Here is a 14,904-nt window from a genome sequence, read left to right on the forward strand (position 1 = left end):
GACAACTGAATTGAAGAGAACTGTCAGCCCGTTTGATTAGTATGCTATGCAGATGTATTAAGGGAGGTGCACAGGGCTATGTAGCACAGATCATAAGCTTGGTTTAGCGCAACATCTGCAGGTACCTTGAAGAACCAACAGCATACCAATGATGCTGAATTACATGTTTCAGTTTGGAAAAAAACTGATTAGTTCCACAATTCCTTCAGCATTTCACATGGCGATATCAAAAGTCTTCACATGTTAAAAGAGAAAAGGAAAATGCACCATCCTCATCCTATTGTAGGAGTTTAGTTTACTAGTGTGAGACGTATTTTACACTTATGTATCAAATATTCAGTGGTGCAGAACAAGTGCTAACTGTACTTTGTTAGCACTGTAATGACTGTTAAAGAGTTGTATCAAATATAAATTAGTGTTTGAAATAGTAATAATGGCAAAGCTGCTCTGCAGCATTATCAGAATTTCATTGACTGGCCCAGAGGGGGAGCTACAATTACAGATCTAAAAAGCAGACGCTAATAGGCCTGGAGGGGAAATGTATCAGTCTCTGTGTAAATACACTCACCGGACACTTTATTAGGTACAGCGGTTCAATTTCAACATGATGATCGGCTGTTTCTCTGTTTGTTTTCTAATTTCTGGAAAGTTGCCTTTTGGAAATGCAAACTCTTAACAACCTTCAGGTTTGTAAAGAGTTCAGTGCCTGAGGAAGAGGCATTTTTAATCTTTGTGTAATTGCTCGTCTGTTTTCTCAATAGATGGGACATAATTAAGTGTTTGTGTATTGGAAGAGGTCAGCTTAAATGAGAAGGTATTCATTTTGTTTGATTGTTTCATACTGACAGTGTACTGTACATTCATCATACATGTGTCAATTTCTTCCTCTTTTTCTCTCTCCTGTCTTTGTAATGCTCACCTTCTCACATCTCGGAGGGTGTCCACTCAACCGTCCTTTACATATTGGCGGCCGCACCTCACCCCTGCCCAGGGTGTGGTGCCCACACACTGTGCCAGTATTAGGGTTAGACAGAAGGTCAGGCTCTAATTGGCAGGACCTGTGGCTGGCACACTGTGCCAGGCCCTTACCCTGTCAGTTAATTGGCACCGCGAGCGGCCAGCAGCGGGGCCGGCTTACAGCAGCGCTTCGATTGATGGATAGATACTGGTGTCAGGAGAGCTTCTTTCTGACAAGAGAGCGTGTACAGTCAATTTACAGCCTCTGACTCAGTTGGAGGTGTATGTATTAATGTATGTGTTCCTTCTCATTTGTTCTTAACATTTTGAAAAGCTGAACAACACTTGCCGTTGACTTCAATGACCAAATAATACTTTCAGGACATACTAGTCCTAATTATATTTTGGCATTTTGGCACTTTTCAGCCAAGAGAGAAGAAATATTCAAAAAAGTGTTTCATGTTTGACTTTTCTTTCTCCTCTTGATTTCACCTCCCTAATAGTGAATTCAACAAGACATCGTTACTTGTGGATTTAAAGTCATTACAGCTAAAGACACCCATACAGCAACTGTATAATTTGATTCTCCTCATCAAAGTGATTGCGACAAAAGCAATTATCATTTTAGTGGCTTTAGGAGTGAGTCCTAGCAGGTTTGAACCATTGTCTGTTATTTTAACAGGGTTTGATTGAATTTTAAGTTGTCAGGGTAAGAAGTAGAGGGCGATTTCTCTGATAACAAAAAATCAGGAAAGCAAAGATTACAACAATAAATGGATAGGTATGTTTAAACTGTGTTTATAAAACGTATGTGTTGAAATTGACAATCATGTTATTCACAACCTCTTTGCAGCGAGTATAATATGATTGAGAATAGCAACATTTTGTCTTTGTTTCCTACCTTCTCTTTTAATCAACCTAGCTGTGATTTAATGGCCAGATACTGAAGTGCAAATATTTGAAAAACAAGTGTCAACTTCGACAAAGTATTGTATGTGTGTATGTGGCTCAGTACAGTAGATATGTGGGATCAGTAACAGATATTTTTCTTTTGAGCTCGTACCTTTTCCTGGTCATTCTCTGTGAATTTCCCCCTTGGCTCTGACAGGATAGTAGTAGTAATGAGGTTTTGTAGCAGTGAACAGTTCGGCTCAGCTAATGGTGCTCGAGGTAGAGATTTTGATTAAACGTTGGAAAGAACTTAAACATATGGAGAGAGCGAAGAGGGAAGTCTAAAATGCCAGAAACAGCAGAAAATCTGGATGAAATATAGGAGTGAAAGAATGGAAAGGGGATAAAAGATAGGGGAATAAAAAGGTGCATAGAGAGAGCAGACGAGAGAGACACATATTGATTTCACAAAGCAGTTTTCAAAACAAGGTTGCAAAGTCCAATTATGAAACAAACCAATCCAAAACAGCGAACCACAGACAAATGTGTAAACTTGAAACAAAAGTCAAATAGCATGAGAAGAATAGCAACGGCATAGCATTCTATCCGGAAAAAATTATATTTTTGTGGCGGCAGCTTGAAATAAGAAAGGATTGTGAAGCTTACGAGTCATATATAAATGAACAGGCTAACCTGGCTCTTTTCTCTGCATCACTTTAAAGTAAGTTGTCTGTGACAACTAACAGCCGGTAAGTAGGGCATCAAGGAAAGGGGAAAATCCATGTATTTGGCTAAAGGCTCCTTTGGATTAGAGGTGACCCTGAGTCTGCTGACATGGGCTTGATAGGCAGAAGCTGAAGGTGGACTGTGGCCCCCTCCCAGTTTCATCAGCCCTGGGAAGACCACCTGCTGCCGGATCGAATGAATATGCATTGATACCCAGCATGAGCACACATGCACTGAGAAACGTACAGTATGCCCACAGCCATAATCACACAGGACTCTGTCACTTACCCATACACTAGGATGGTCTTAAACATGCAGATGGATCCAAGTAAAGATTCACATGCTGCGGGCACATGCACACTAACGGTTCAGGCCCATGCTGCTTGAGTCCTCTATAAGGTCCCTTGTCAGCAACACATCCTGAGGCTGTCCCTTTTTTCCCCTCCCTGCCATGTCTTCCCCAATTGCCTTCCCATCGACATTCCTCTCACCTTCCTTCTGTAAAAGGTTGTCCTATCTCTCTTCTCTCCTTCACCAACTCTCTCTCTCTCTCTCTCTCTCTTTCATTCACTTTTCTCCCTAGGGACATCTGTTGTCCAAAGACAATGTGACTCTCCACTCTCAGGTCATTCACTGTGTCCTCTTCCGTCAGCCAAAGGAATTTTCCGACTGTCAGACTGAATGCCTAGTAGCACTCTCCACACTTGTTCTCGTCCTCACACCTTCTTTTCCCTGGATGTCATAACTGTCTCCCACTGCTCACTACGTATAACAGTGATGTGAATGAAACGTGAGAAGTTGTATATTTTTCTTATCCTGGATCCTTAAAAAGAAACACCAAATAATCATAGTTTGTACGTATACCTCCCACCTAAATGAGACATGAAAAATGAGGTCTATCAGGACTGTTTGATTCCGAGTCTGTATACAGACGAGATTGACTGACTCATATGGCGATCTTGATGTAATTGACTTGGCCACCGTCCTTTCTTCTTTTGCCTTTCATGTACGTCTGTATCAATCTTTCTCGCTCTACAAGCACCAGAGTTTCTTCTCCGTTCCTTTCATCCCTAAAACCCTTTTGTCCTCATGTTCCCATTGTTCTCGCTCCATGCCCCCTGTTCCCATCTTGGCTGAGACTTCCTCCATACATGCCCCCCCATGTCTCGGTAATGAACCCACGGCTCTTCATCTCTCCCTTGTCTGTTGGACATGACAGATGACTGGGGACCTCCAGAGCTTCGCTCCCCGGGGCTCTAGATAAAGACAGCTCCAACCGCAAGATGATCAATCAATCAGTTTACACCGCGGGCGCCTGATCAGCCAATAAATCAATCTCTGAGCCAGCAGATGTTGTTGCTGTCCCTCAGCGAAGGAGCATGCAGTGGAGTGGTGGTGGAGGTGGTGTCTTCAACAAACGCTAAGGGGCTTGAAGTGTCTGGGAGTAGAAAGCAAAGTCATTTTTCATGTTTCTACCAGGAGTCCAACCTTTTGTTGGCTCACTTGTACCATTTGTTTTCACTGGATCTTTTCTCTCTTTTTTCGATGTTATTCCCTGCCGTTCAATTCTGAGGACATCGTAAAGGTATCTTTAATACATTTTTGATTGATATAAACCTAACTGTTTATCCGCTTCCTTTAAAAAAAATTATACATCTACAAATTTGGATAAGTTGCAAAAGAGATGTAAATGCGTGAGTGGGTTGAAACCGCTGTCTCAGCATCATTAAGGCCAGCTGGTTCAGATCAAGCCCTCTGTTGACCCCTGTTCACTGTCAATGAACTACAGACTCAACAAGGACACTTCATGTTTATGTGCCCTTAAAGAGCCAATAGTTAAGATACACGCACAAGCATTGAGACACCCACACTCACCACCTACACCTCTTGGCCTTTGGTCGACGTCCTGGCCCCTTGGTCCCTGTCCTGAGCTGGTCAGCCCTTTGACCCACCAGGTCATTGTGTCATTACTCACTCTGTTAAGAGATCCCCAAGGGAGAGTAATTATGTCTGCAGCCTGTGGCTCTGTTGTCTTTTTCGTCATCTGTTTGTTGAGGGAAAAGTCAAGTTAAGTTTAAAATAGGGGTGAACGGGGTAATTTGTCACACGGGTTGGTTGTCACAATCGTTATATCTCGGAACCAGAAGGCGCTGTCTGTGAAATTTTGGTATGTAAATATCCAGCATTGGGATCAGAGGTCACCTACATAGTCTTCCTTGGAGTTAGACTGCTGAATTTGAGGTGAGACAACTGTTTGTGTTTTTCATGTCAAATTGAAAATATTTAGCACCTCAGTATTTTTCTTCTAGGCTTTTACACAATGGGTTTATAACAAAACACTTGTTACACATACAAAGTGTGAAGGGTAAACTATAGTTTAGATTGTGGTTAGCAAGCTAATTAGTTGTCAGATGGTTGTTGGCCTTGATGCTAGCAAGAAATTCAAGTTGGGGTTGGTCGTCACATTTTTTGGGGGGTTGGTTGTCACATGTTATCTCAAGGCTGTAGCCAGAAAAGGAACCCAATAACGAAATAAATTGTCAAGCTGTATCCTCACTGACACCACAGAGAGGGAAAGAATAGAGCAGGAAAAGGCAGCTAGCATGCAAAAGAAAAAAGGGCAACACAATCAAAACAACCCAGTGAAGATAGAAAAAGTGAGGGGTACACATTTCAAGCCAACACCTTAAGCTTCAATGTAATGTAGGAATGACTATTGAAAGATGTTTAGGTGATAAGCAATTCTCACTAGAGTCAAAAGTGTGCCTACTTACCCCGTTCTCCCCTACACCAGGTATGGTATATAAACTTGACTTTCATTCATAATCTCCACAGCATAAGCAAGTATCACCTGCCGTACCACATAGGAAAAGGGACAATCCAATGCATGGAAAGAAAAAGGGTAATTTGTACGGAGTAGTGCTAAAAAGGTAATTGCTTCAGTCAGAGCTTCAGTCAGAGCTTCTCCACAGTCAGCTTGTTCTCAATGATTAATGATACCACTGCTTCTTTTGACTTTATTGTGACCAATTCCAGCTCAACTGACATAAATCCCTGTGAAGAGGTGGCCATGATGCTGCAATATTATGTTGTGACAGGGCGGCCATGTTGTCAAGTTTATTTCGGGGTGTCCTTGTAGCCCAGCAGTCTTAATACGCATGTTAGTTCAGTAACTTGAAAATCAGCGTGTAGCATTGGTTGCAAGTCAAACTCAATACTTAATTATTTATTTACATTATTTTTTGGAATGTTGTTAGTTGTGTTATATTCTTACAACAAGCATAGGCATACTTTGAGGGGTCAGTATCCTTCAAACAAAGAACTTATTGGATAATGAAACAGCATCTGATCTCAATCCAAAAAGGGGAACTGCTTCTGACAAGTTTTTTTAAATCTTTTCAAAACCGACAATCTGACAAGCATCCCACCTTTTATGAAGGTATGGTTGGCTAGTTGATTGAAGTTGAATAGGAAGGCAGAATTTGAACATCTCTCTTTACCTTCTTTTTTTATTTAAAGTATTTTCGATCAACTGATTAATTGGTTGAATAATCAGTAGAATACTCATTGCTGCAGCCCTACCCATACCTCCCATCGAGACTAATAGCTGGCCTTGAACCTAAGTGTTATTGCCGCTCAATAAAACCCCATGATGCTAATTAACCAGCCAAGGTGAATAGTTTCCAATGGACCTTTACAGTTACTGCTACCAGGAAGCGTGTTTTATTGGTGACTCTCAGGGTGATGCGTAATACTGCCAATAAGAGCTGTGTAAGGTGATATCATTTTACACTCCATCACTTTGATTTAATCTGCCAGTGATAGCCTTTAAAGATAGAGGTGCATTGGTTTTAGAGGCACTCACAGTACAAGTCAAGATTTGTTAGAGGGATGTGTGTCTGAAAAAGTTGTGTGTGTGTCTCTCTCTATAAGCTTTGTATGTATTCGTTGTAGCTGCCAAAAAAGTAAGAAACTGTGCTTTTTCCACCACATCACCCTTTTTAAAATATTCTCCTATCTTCAAGCTTGATATGACAGTCTTCCTAACAACTGTCTAAAAATCCAATTCTCCCCCCCCCCAACTATCTTGCCATCCATATTCCGTCCACACATTGACCTCTCTGTCTCTCCCTGCCTTTCATCTTCTCAACCCCCATGAACTTCCCCTCCCCTTTCCTCCATCCACCTTGCCTCCCTTATACCGCCATCCATCTCTAACCTCCCACGTGCCACCTACACCTCCGCCGTGCCAATTAACAGCGGAGCACGGTCACATTGTGGTGATCTTTGACCCCTCCCAGGCTGCCTGTCGGAGCACACAGGACCCGAGGCTTTCGCGGCTTCAGCATTAGTTTGTCACAGGGGCCCTGTCGCGCGGGGTCTGTGATAGATGGGGTCTTGGTGAGCAGCTCTGACCCACCGTGCCACGCCGCGCCCTCGGATGGTGTGAGGGAGCATTGATTATGATGCTACTTGTGACAGCGGTGAATCAGAGGCTGAGCTTGATGGCGGCAGGGCGAAGACAAAAGAGACCAAGGTTATGGATGAGGTGCTGTTACTTAATGTGATGAGATTTGATTTGTGCTCTATATCGATCATGGCATCTTGCAAGATTATTTTCATCTGGCGTGATTTATTAAGCACGTAGTGGGCATCAGCGTGCAGTGTAACAATGAGTCACCTCATTGTAACAATGTAGAGGTCTCTGTCATTGAGGTGTGAAATGAAAAATGGTAGATGTGCAGAATTGCTTATGGCAATCATTAGATTGTTTTTTCCTCTTAAGCACTGAGTAATTGTTTTTTAAATATTGTGGTGCCTAACCTTCATATGCTCTTTGCAAATACTAGTATTGTAAACCTGTTATAAACTGAATTATATCATAGAAGATCCTCTTGTTTAGGTTAATGGTTCTCAAGCCAGGGGTCAGGACTCCCCAAAGGGGTCGCAGTGTTTATGTGAGTAGTAACAAGATGATGAATGGTATCGGAGAGAATCAAAAGTGCATTTCGTTGTCAGTTTTGAGACTCTAATACAGTAATATTCTTTTATCCCTTACCCTTTCAAGTAACTCAAACAAACCATTTAAGATGACAAAACCTGCTTGGATTAGACAGCTCAGAACTCATAGACACATTTGACATGTGGTGAAGGGAGACAAATTAGGGGTAACCAATAAAAAAGGTTGGACACCACTGATTTTAGTTTTTACACGGAGCTTGACAGCTGTCAAGTTAAATCTGCTGGTATTAGGCAAATCATTTGGTTATTTTGGAGTTCTTCATGTTGGGAATTCATAAGGGGTAGATTTGGTCAAAGTCAAGAATATTATTAATTTCATGGAAATTATAATATTAAGAAAAATTGTTAATTAATGATCAATTAAATTAGTCCAGCTAATCAAATTACTTATTAATACCTACGGAGCACCACCCTTTGAAAAAGGGAACTTTGAATCAAATCAGAAAAACAGTGTCATAATGTTAAAGGGATTTATCTTGAGAATGTCAAAGTTGGTTACAATGTACATTTAAGATAATGAAGGAGTGAATATTCGAGCATAAACCTTATTTACCAGCAATTAGTGAAATACAAGACACAAATATCACAGACACTGCTTCTTAAAATCAAAATGTAAGGGTTTATCTACTTAGGCAAGTTGATTAAAACGATACACATAAGTCAATAACCATGAACTAATCTAATTTAAGAAAGCAGACATAGCACAAGCAATAATAAGAACAGTTTAGATTATAAACCCATGTATTTCTATCTGCAAGGAGGAGAGGAGGAATCGGAGAACTCCCTCTGCATCGGGCCTTGCTCTCTGCTGGCGCTGCGTCTGGTGGCAGCGTAGTAACGGCCCAGATGATAAGTGATAGGCGGCTTCACTTCTCGGCGGGTCCGCTGGCTGGCTCCGGTCCGTGGAACGGGCAGTGCAGGCGTCACGCTTTGCGCGTGTGGGGTCGTTCTGTTTTGAGGAGAGGTTGAGGTGTGCTTCAGCTCTGGTGAAGAGGTTTCTGTAGGAAACTCTCTCTCTCGAATCCGGGAAAACAGAAGAAGATGTTCCAAGCAGTCCATCAACTCGTCCAGCGAGAATAAAGACTGATGGTTGAGGTTGCTTATATTCCTAGGCCTCAGGTTTAAGCATTTCGTACCTTCTATCACGGCTGGAAGCCGAAGGCGAATGGCAAAGATGAGAGTATTGTATCCTGTATTAAAACAGTCCAAATGCATTCTCATCCAATCAGAAGTTAGTTGTCTTATCAGCAAGCAGTGTTTACATTCAAACCAGCCAATAAGGTGCTTTTCCTTCCTTAGGAAAAGAGAGCTTTGAAGCTTGTGTCTCAGAGTTGAGATAAGGTAAACACAGCAGGGTGCCTGGGCCCTGCCATGTCTGGTTTGAACTTCATGGTAGCTTCCAAATAGAGCTTCATCCTGTGGAACTTGCAGAGACTCAGTCCCCAAAGGTCTGGTTGGATTAACCAACCTTTTAAAAGGGACTATCCCATCTTAAATGAGTTTATGACCTCTGCAGGGGTCTGGGATGGTTGATTCTACAGAGAAACTTATGTAAACATGTGTTAGACTTTGCCTCTTGGAATGCACTATGGCATCAGCAGCATTAACCTATTACAACATTTCAAATGAGACACTGTGTAGGCACAACACTCATTTTAACATCCTTTTTAACGGATATTTCTGATTTGATGTCCTTATCACAAGGACAACATAAGTTGTCTTTGCCTTCCAAGGAATCTGTGTTATGATGTGACAATGCTACAGTTAAGGTGTGGTTAGGTTAAGGCAGAGGCACAAACTAAGTTAGTTTTAGGGAAATATCATGGTTTGGGACTTTTTTTAAGGGTGGGAGACCTTAGTTATCGTGGTTGCAGCAGTAACTATGTGGTTAAGGTACTGGACCAATCATGACGGACTGACTGTCAGATGGAAACTAGAAGTGAGCAGTTTTCTCCAATGTCTAACTTATTATATCAGGGAGTTCTATACCCATTCACACACATTAAAAGCACATACACACACAGATGTAGTTGCCCTAAGCCTTGTGAACACTGCGGGCAGGAGTTATTTTTATCGCAGTCCCCTTGGTATGCTTTAGAAGAAAAACGTGAACAGAGAGAACACTTTAAACAAAGAAGCAGGTGTTGGAAGAAAATTGAGTATACGGTAGCATATCAGTGAGCACACAGGAGGTGGGTGGGTGGTGATGGAGGGGGGCTGACGCAGCAAAACCCACCTTGGTTCATCCCTCTTCCATCCTCCTCTCCCGTTCTCTTCCCCTCCTCGACTCCTCCGCTCCCAGCTCAAACTGCGGCAGTGGGCTAATTAAAAAACATGGCTGTCCTTAATTATTCAGCGGCTGGCTAATTGATATTCACAGAGGCATTCACCTCGCCTAAACGATCCGTTTAATCTGACCACCACAGTCTCACTCTCAACCGCCTGTCACCTTCAGCCATTGTGCTACTGTACTTAAAAAGTGACCGGGGGGGGGGGGGGGGGGTGATGGGAATGTAAAGGTTTGCTGTTGATTTTAATGTGCTTTCCTGGGGGTTGCAAATGGCAGCGTGTGCAATCTGTCTGTACCCAGTGGGGAGGGTACTGTTATGAGTGTTTGTATTTTAAGTTTGCAACAAAAAAAAAAATCTTATGTCAAGGGTTGCTGCGCAGGAAAATTTGAAAGAGTGAGGCTGAATAAGAATTAGCAAATTACGTCGTCCTCTGGACTTTCAAAGTTTTGGAAATGTGCTTGTAAAAATGTCATCATGAGGGTGATTGACAGTCCTCTTTCACTTCCACTAAGAAATCATTGTCTGGGAGAAGCCTGGATTTCAAAGCAGCTGGGAAGTTGTAAGAGTGTCAGGTGTCCCCTTTTATCCCCCGATTCTTCCTTATAACTTCTTTCTTCATTTTTGGGCTTTGTGATAATTTTCACACTTTAACTTTAAAAAAAAGGTCATATAGGGACACACTTGGCCCCAGCTTCATGTCCAATCTAAGAGCCAGTTCTCCATTCTTGACACCCCGAATGATAAATCACCTTTTATTGTCCTCTTCCTCTCTTTGCCTCTAATCTCTCTGTTCTTTTTGCACTCTCTGGTTCTTTTCCATTTTCTTGTCAAATTCTGCCCTTGTCTTCCTCTCCCCCCCCCCCCCCCCCCCCCCACACAGTAACCCCCCGCGTCTCCTCCTCCTCCACCCACCACCGCCTCTTCATTAGCGAACAAAAGGTGTAGGGGCAGTGGTGAAGTCTGTCCCATTGTTTGGCCCTTTAGTATGATTAGATTATCTTTAAAGTCCGCTGAATGGGGTTAATCGGTCGGAAGTAATCCTGACTGTGTGTGTGTGTGTGTGTGTGTGTGTGTGTGTGTGTGTGTGTGTGTGTGTGTGTGTGTGTGTGTGTGTGTGTGTGTGTGTGTGTGTGTGTGTGTGTGTGTGTGTGTCTGCGCCTGTATGTGTCGTCAAAAGCGGAGGGCCGGCCTGCTCGCATGGAAATTGAGCACACGCACGGCTGCCTGTACGCACAGACGTATACCATATACACAAAAGTGAGCTAAAAAAAGGAAAATCCCTGGGTACACATTTCTGTCACCACCTCTCCTCTTTTAATGACCCCTTTAGTCTCGCCTTCAGCACAAATTTATCTCTCCAGCCCTGCTCTCTGTGGATACAGCTGCTCCGGCTGGTGTGTGGATGCCCGCATGTGTGTGCTGACGTGTGCGTTTCAGATCAGTGTGTCTGAGCCGTTGTTTGCGCCTCGTCGCCTGTGTGCATCTTTTGTCTCTCGCTGCAAAGTCTTCCGTCGCCACCTATCAGCGTAACATTGAGTTTGGACATGCTTGTGACAGTACACAGCCCCCTGCCAATCCTCCTCCCCTCTTCTCCTCATCCCTCTTCTCTTCCTCTTAAATTGAGCTGTCGGCAGGAGACAGCTTTTTGGCAACCCGGCCAACATAATCCGTTGAAAAAAAAAACTTTTCCCAATCTATCACAGAAGCCCTGATTGCATGCTCGAAATCGATAACAAATTGAATGGTCATGATATTGCTACTTCTAGTGTACATACGGTGTACTTTGCAGGGTGTACTTCAGGTTACATTCACCCGGCACTTTCATTTAGGTTTAAGTTCAACTTGATTCCGCAGTGCAGGCAGCTTTAGCTTTTCTATAAAAACTGGGCGCACAATATCACTTCAGGCTGGTAAGGGAACACAATGGAGACAGTTGTCTGACTGGACAAAAAGGCCGGCTAATGTTAGGTTGTGCTGAGGACAGCGGAGACAGCAGCAGCAACTTGGTCATGCATGGTGTTGCTTATGAGTTTTGTCAGGGAGTGTGATAATGTGGTGGTTTTTGTGTGTACGTTTGTGTATGCAGGTGCATGCCTGTGTTGTAGGTTTCTGTCATCAGTGTGTGTAGTGGGTAAGCTTGGAGCATCTCCTTGACTTTGAAACTTCCCCCCACAGTGGTTGACACTAACGGTTGCCCGCTTGCCCGGGGCAAGTGAAAATAATGTTTGGGCAAGTTGAGATTGCTCTTTGGTTGCCCGAACGGGAAAGTGGATTTAAGTGGGGTTCTCAGTAGTCTAAGCTATTTATTCATGTGTTTTAGAAGAAAAAAAATTCCCGCTAACTCACACAAAATAGATCGGCTATACCTGTATTTGCAATTGAGCAGCTGCGCGCGGCAGCCAGCAGCATCTCTCGCCCTCTCTCTCTCTGTCTCTCTCTCACACACATACACACCAGCCTGTGTGCGCGCAGTTTCGCTGTCTACGTTCTGAAAGCCGGCTCTATGGACCTGGTTCCGCTATATTCAAAACCCAGAAATCAATGATGTTTGAGCTTATCGATACCGCTATGGAGTCCAGTAGGTCACATGATGTAATTTTAAATATTGAGTAGAGCAGGGTGATCTTCTACTAATTAGGCCTTCTTCGGCGTATTATTCCATCACTGGTCCGCATCATAGGCTGTAAAAGTGTTGTAAGCTACCTTCGACTGTCTTGAAGAAACTCCTTCAACCCGCTTCAACTCCGTGTCCCAAAAAAATAAAAAAATAAAACACTGTCCTGAGTCGCTGCCGCTGCAGACGGGCTCGGCGCCGTCTCATCATTAAGTCAATGCAGCGGTGATCAACAAACGAGAGACTGCAAGTCCCGCAGTTAAAACATTTGATAGTTTTTAAATCCATATCAAAATCTGCAGGATAAGAAGTAGCTAGCTTAAAAAAAATGTGATGTGTTCAGGTCGGCTCAGTAAACTGATTATTAGGCACAGGTCAATAAAATGACATCATGATGTGTTCAAATGTAACATCAAGAAAAAAAGAAATTTGAGTTTTTCGCGAGAAGCTTGAATAATACAGTTTGGGTGAAAGACTTGTTTTCCCAGCCATATAAAGTAAATAGTAGGCCTAAATATGGAATGATGACCTGTTTAAAGTCCTATCCTTAGCTCTGCTCAGCTTATAAGCAATTAAAGCAATAATACCAGTTCTCTTTTAACAAGATAATAGAAAAGTATCTATAAAGATTTGGATTGTGGATTATTTATAATGGTATCAATATGAATAGAAATTAATGATCCCCCTCCCTACTTACAGTATAACTGGGCAATAGCTTTAACATGGTGGACTTTAATAATTTTATGGCAGACGATCACTTTTTGGCACAATGTGACCTTTTTAAATACGTAAAATAAGTTAAATTTTTCTGAACACATTTGTGTGGAAGCTAACATTCAGCTTGACTCTGAGCTAGACTGAGTTTTCTGAGCACCCCAAAACCAGGCCAGGTGCCTGGCAAAAAGAGGCCCTTTCACGATGCTGCAGCAGGACCAAGGGCTTGGTGTAGTGTGATGTCATGATATATAGGCTTATATGAATTGTTGTTGGTTGTTTGTGGTCAGGATGAGACAAGTAAGCAGTGTTTGCATTTATGAGATACGGTCATATACGCTAAAATGTATAATTCAATTAGCCTTGGGCAAGTGAGCACGACATTCGGGCAAGTAAAACATTACCTGTATTTGCCCTATGGGCAAGTGCTTTTGAAACCTTAGTGTCAACCCCTGCCTCCCCCCACTCATCTCATGTGCGGACAGCCCCTCGGTGACACTCGTCGCCTCTCCTCATCACAATGCATAGAGCACGCGGCTCCGCCCGCAGTGCATTGAGTAGCCAAACACAGATGGTTATCAGTATAGAAGAGATTGGATGGGGTAATGCAATTTTTTTCTACTTCATACTCTCTCTCTCTCTCTCTCAGCCTCCTTCAACATCCTGTAGTGATTAAAGCAGAGGCTTCATGTCTTCCCTGCATGGCTGCCTTCCTTAGTGTAGTCCTCTGCAGCATGACAGGCTGTGTGGGTATGCTTGAGTTCCAATGTGTGTGATTGTGCAAGTGTGCATACAAAAATGGTTTATGGTTATATACCGTATATTGTGTGTGTATATGCCAGTAAGAGCGGAGATTGAGAGGATGAAGTGTTCAAGCAGAACAGTGTCAACCTTAGCCTATGAACACTAAACCTTTCCAAATGTCACTTTAAAGAAGTTCACGGATGAGTCAGTGCCACTTTTACAAATCTCTTTCTCTCTCTTGTTTTCTTCCAATGCCCCCCTTATATCAGGAGATAACACGGAAGGTAAGTCTAGAGATCGTTACCTTTTCCTCGACTCCACAGTTCTCTCTCACTCTTTCCTGCATTATAGAGTCAAGGATGATTCCTTTTTACCCTTCAGCTTCTTTGACATGTGACGTTTTTCTTTTCAGCAGGTATTTCAGCTTTTTTCCCCCACTTGCTTCAAATGCTTTGTGGAATTATAGATGAGATGACAATTTCAGCTCGTTTTCTGAAGACTTATTAACAGAAGGGAGCAGTAATACAAAATGCTTTCGGCTAGGTCTGCGTGAATAACCCTGCTCTCCACCTCCTTTTTCAATATACCCTTCTCACACTTTTTTTTTTAAAGAATACCACAAATCTTTTTTTCCCCTCAAGTCAAACCTGGTTTGCTTGATAGAAGTCGCACTTCAACAAGTCTATAAATCCTGTTTTATCATTGATTGCCATGGCAATAAATATACCAATAGGCTTTGACAAGTAAAATTATTATTAATAATTCCACAATTAATGATATACAGTCCTCAAATATTTGTTGTCCTGTCCGTAGAGAGAACCTCTATCATGATTATTGCACTTTTAAATTCCATTTGGACTTGAATCATTGGCCTTCTAAAGGTGTGCTTTCTTTCCCTCTCTGGTAAACGATATATCCAGCTCTTATCTGTTGTGTACATCACCA

At 42.5% G+C, this 14,904-nt stretch overlaps 1 protein-coding gene across 2 annotated transcripts in view; it reads left to right on the forward strand.

Moving 5' to 3' along the window:
• Positions 1-14,904, forward strand: part of chchd3a (coiled-coil-helix-coiled-coil-helix domain containing 3a) — a 65,146-nt gene that overhangs the window by 24,731 nt on the left and 25,511 nt on the right. The window lies entirely within an intron of this gene.

This window comes from Ammodytes marinus, assembly GCF_949987685.1.
Source record: "Ammodytes marinus genome assembly, chromosome: 22".
Classification (NCBI taxonomy): domain Eukaryota; kingdom Metazoa; phylum Chordata; class Actinopteri; order Uranoscopiformes; family Ammodytidae; genus Ammodytes; species Ammodytes marinus.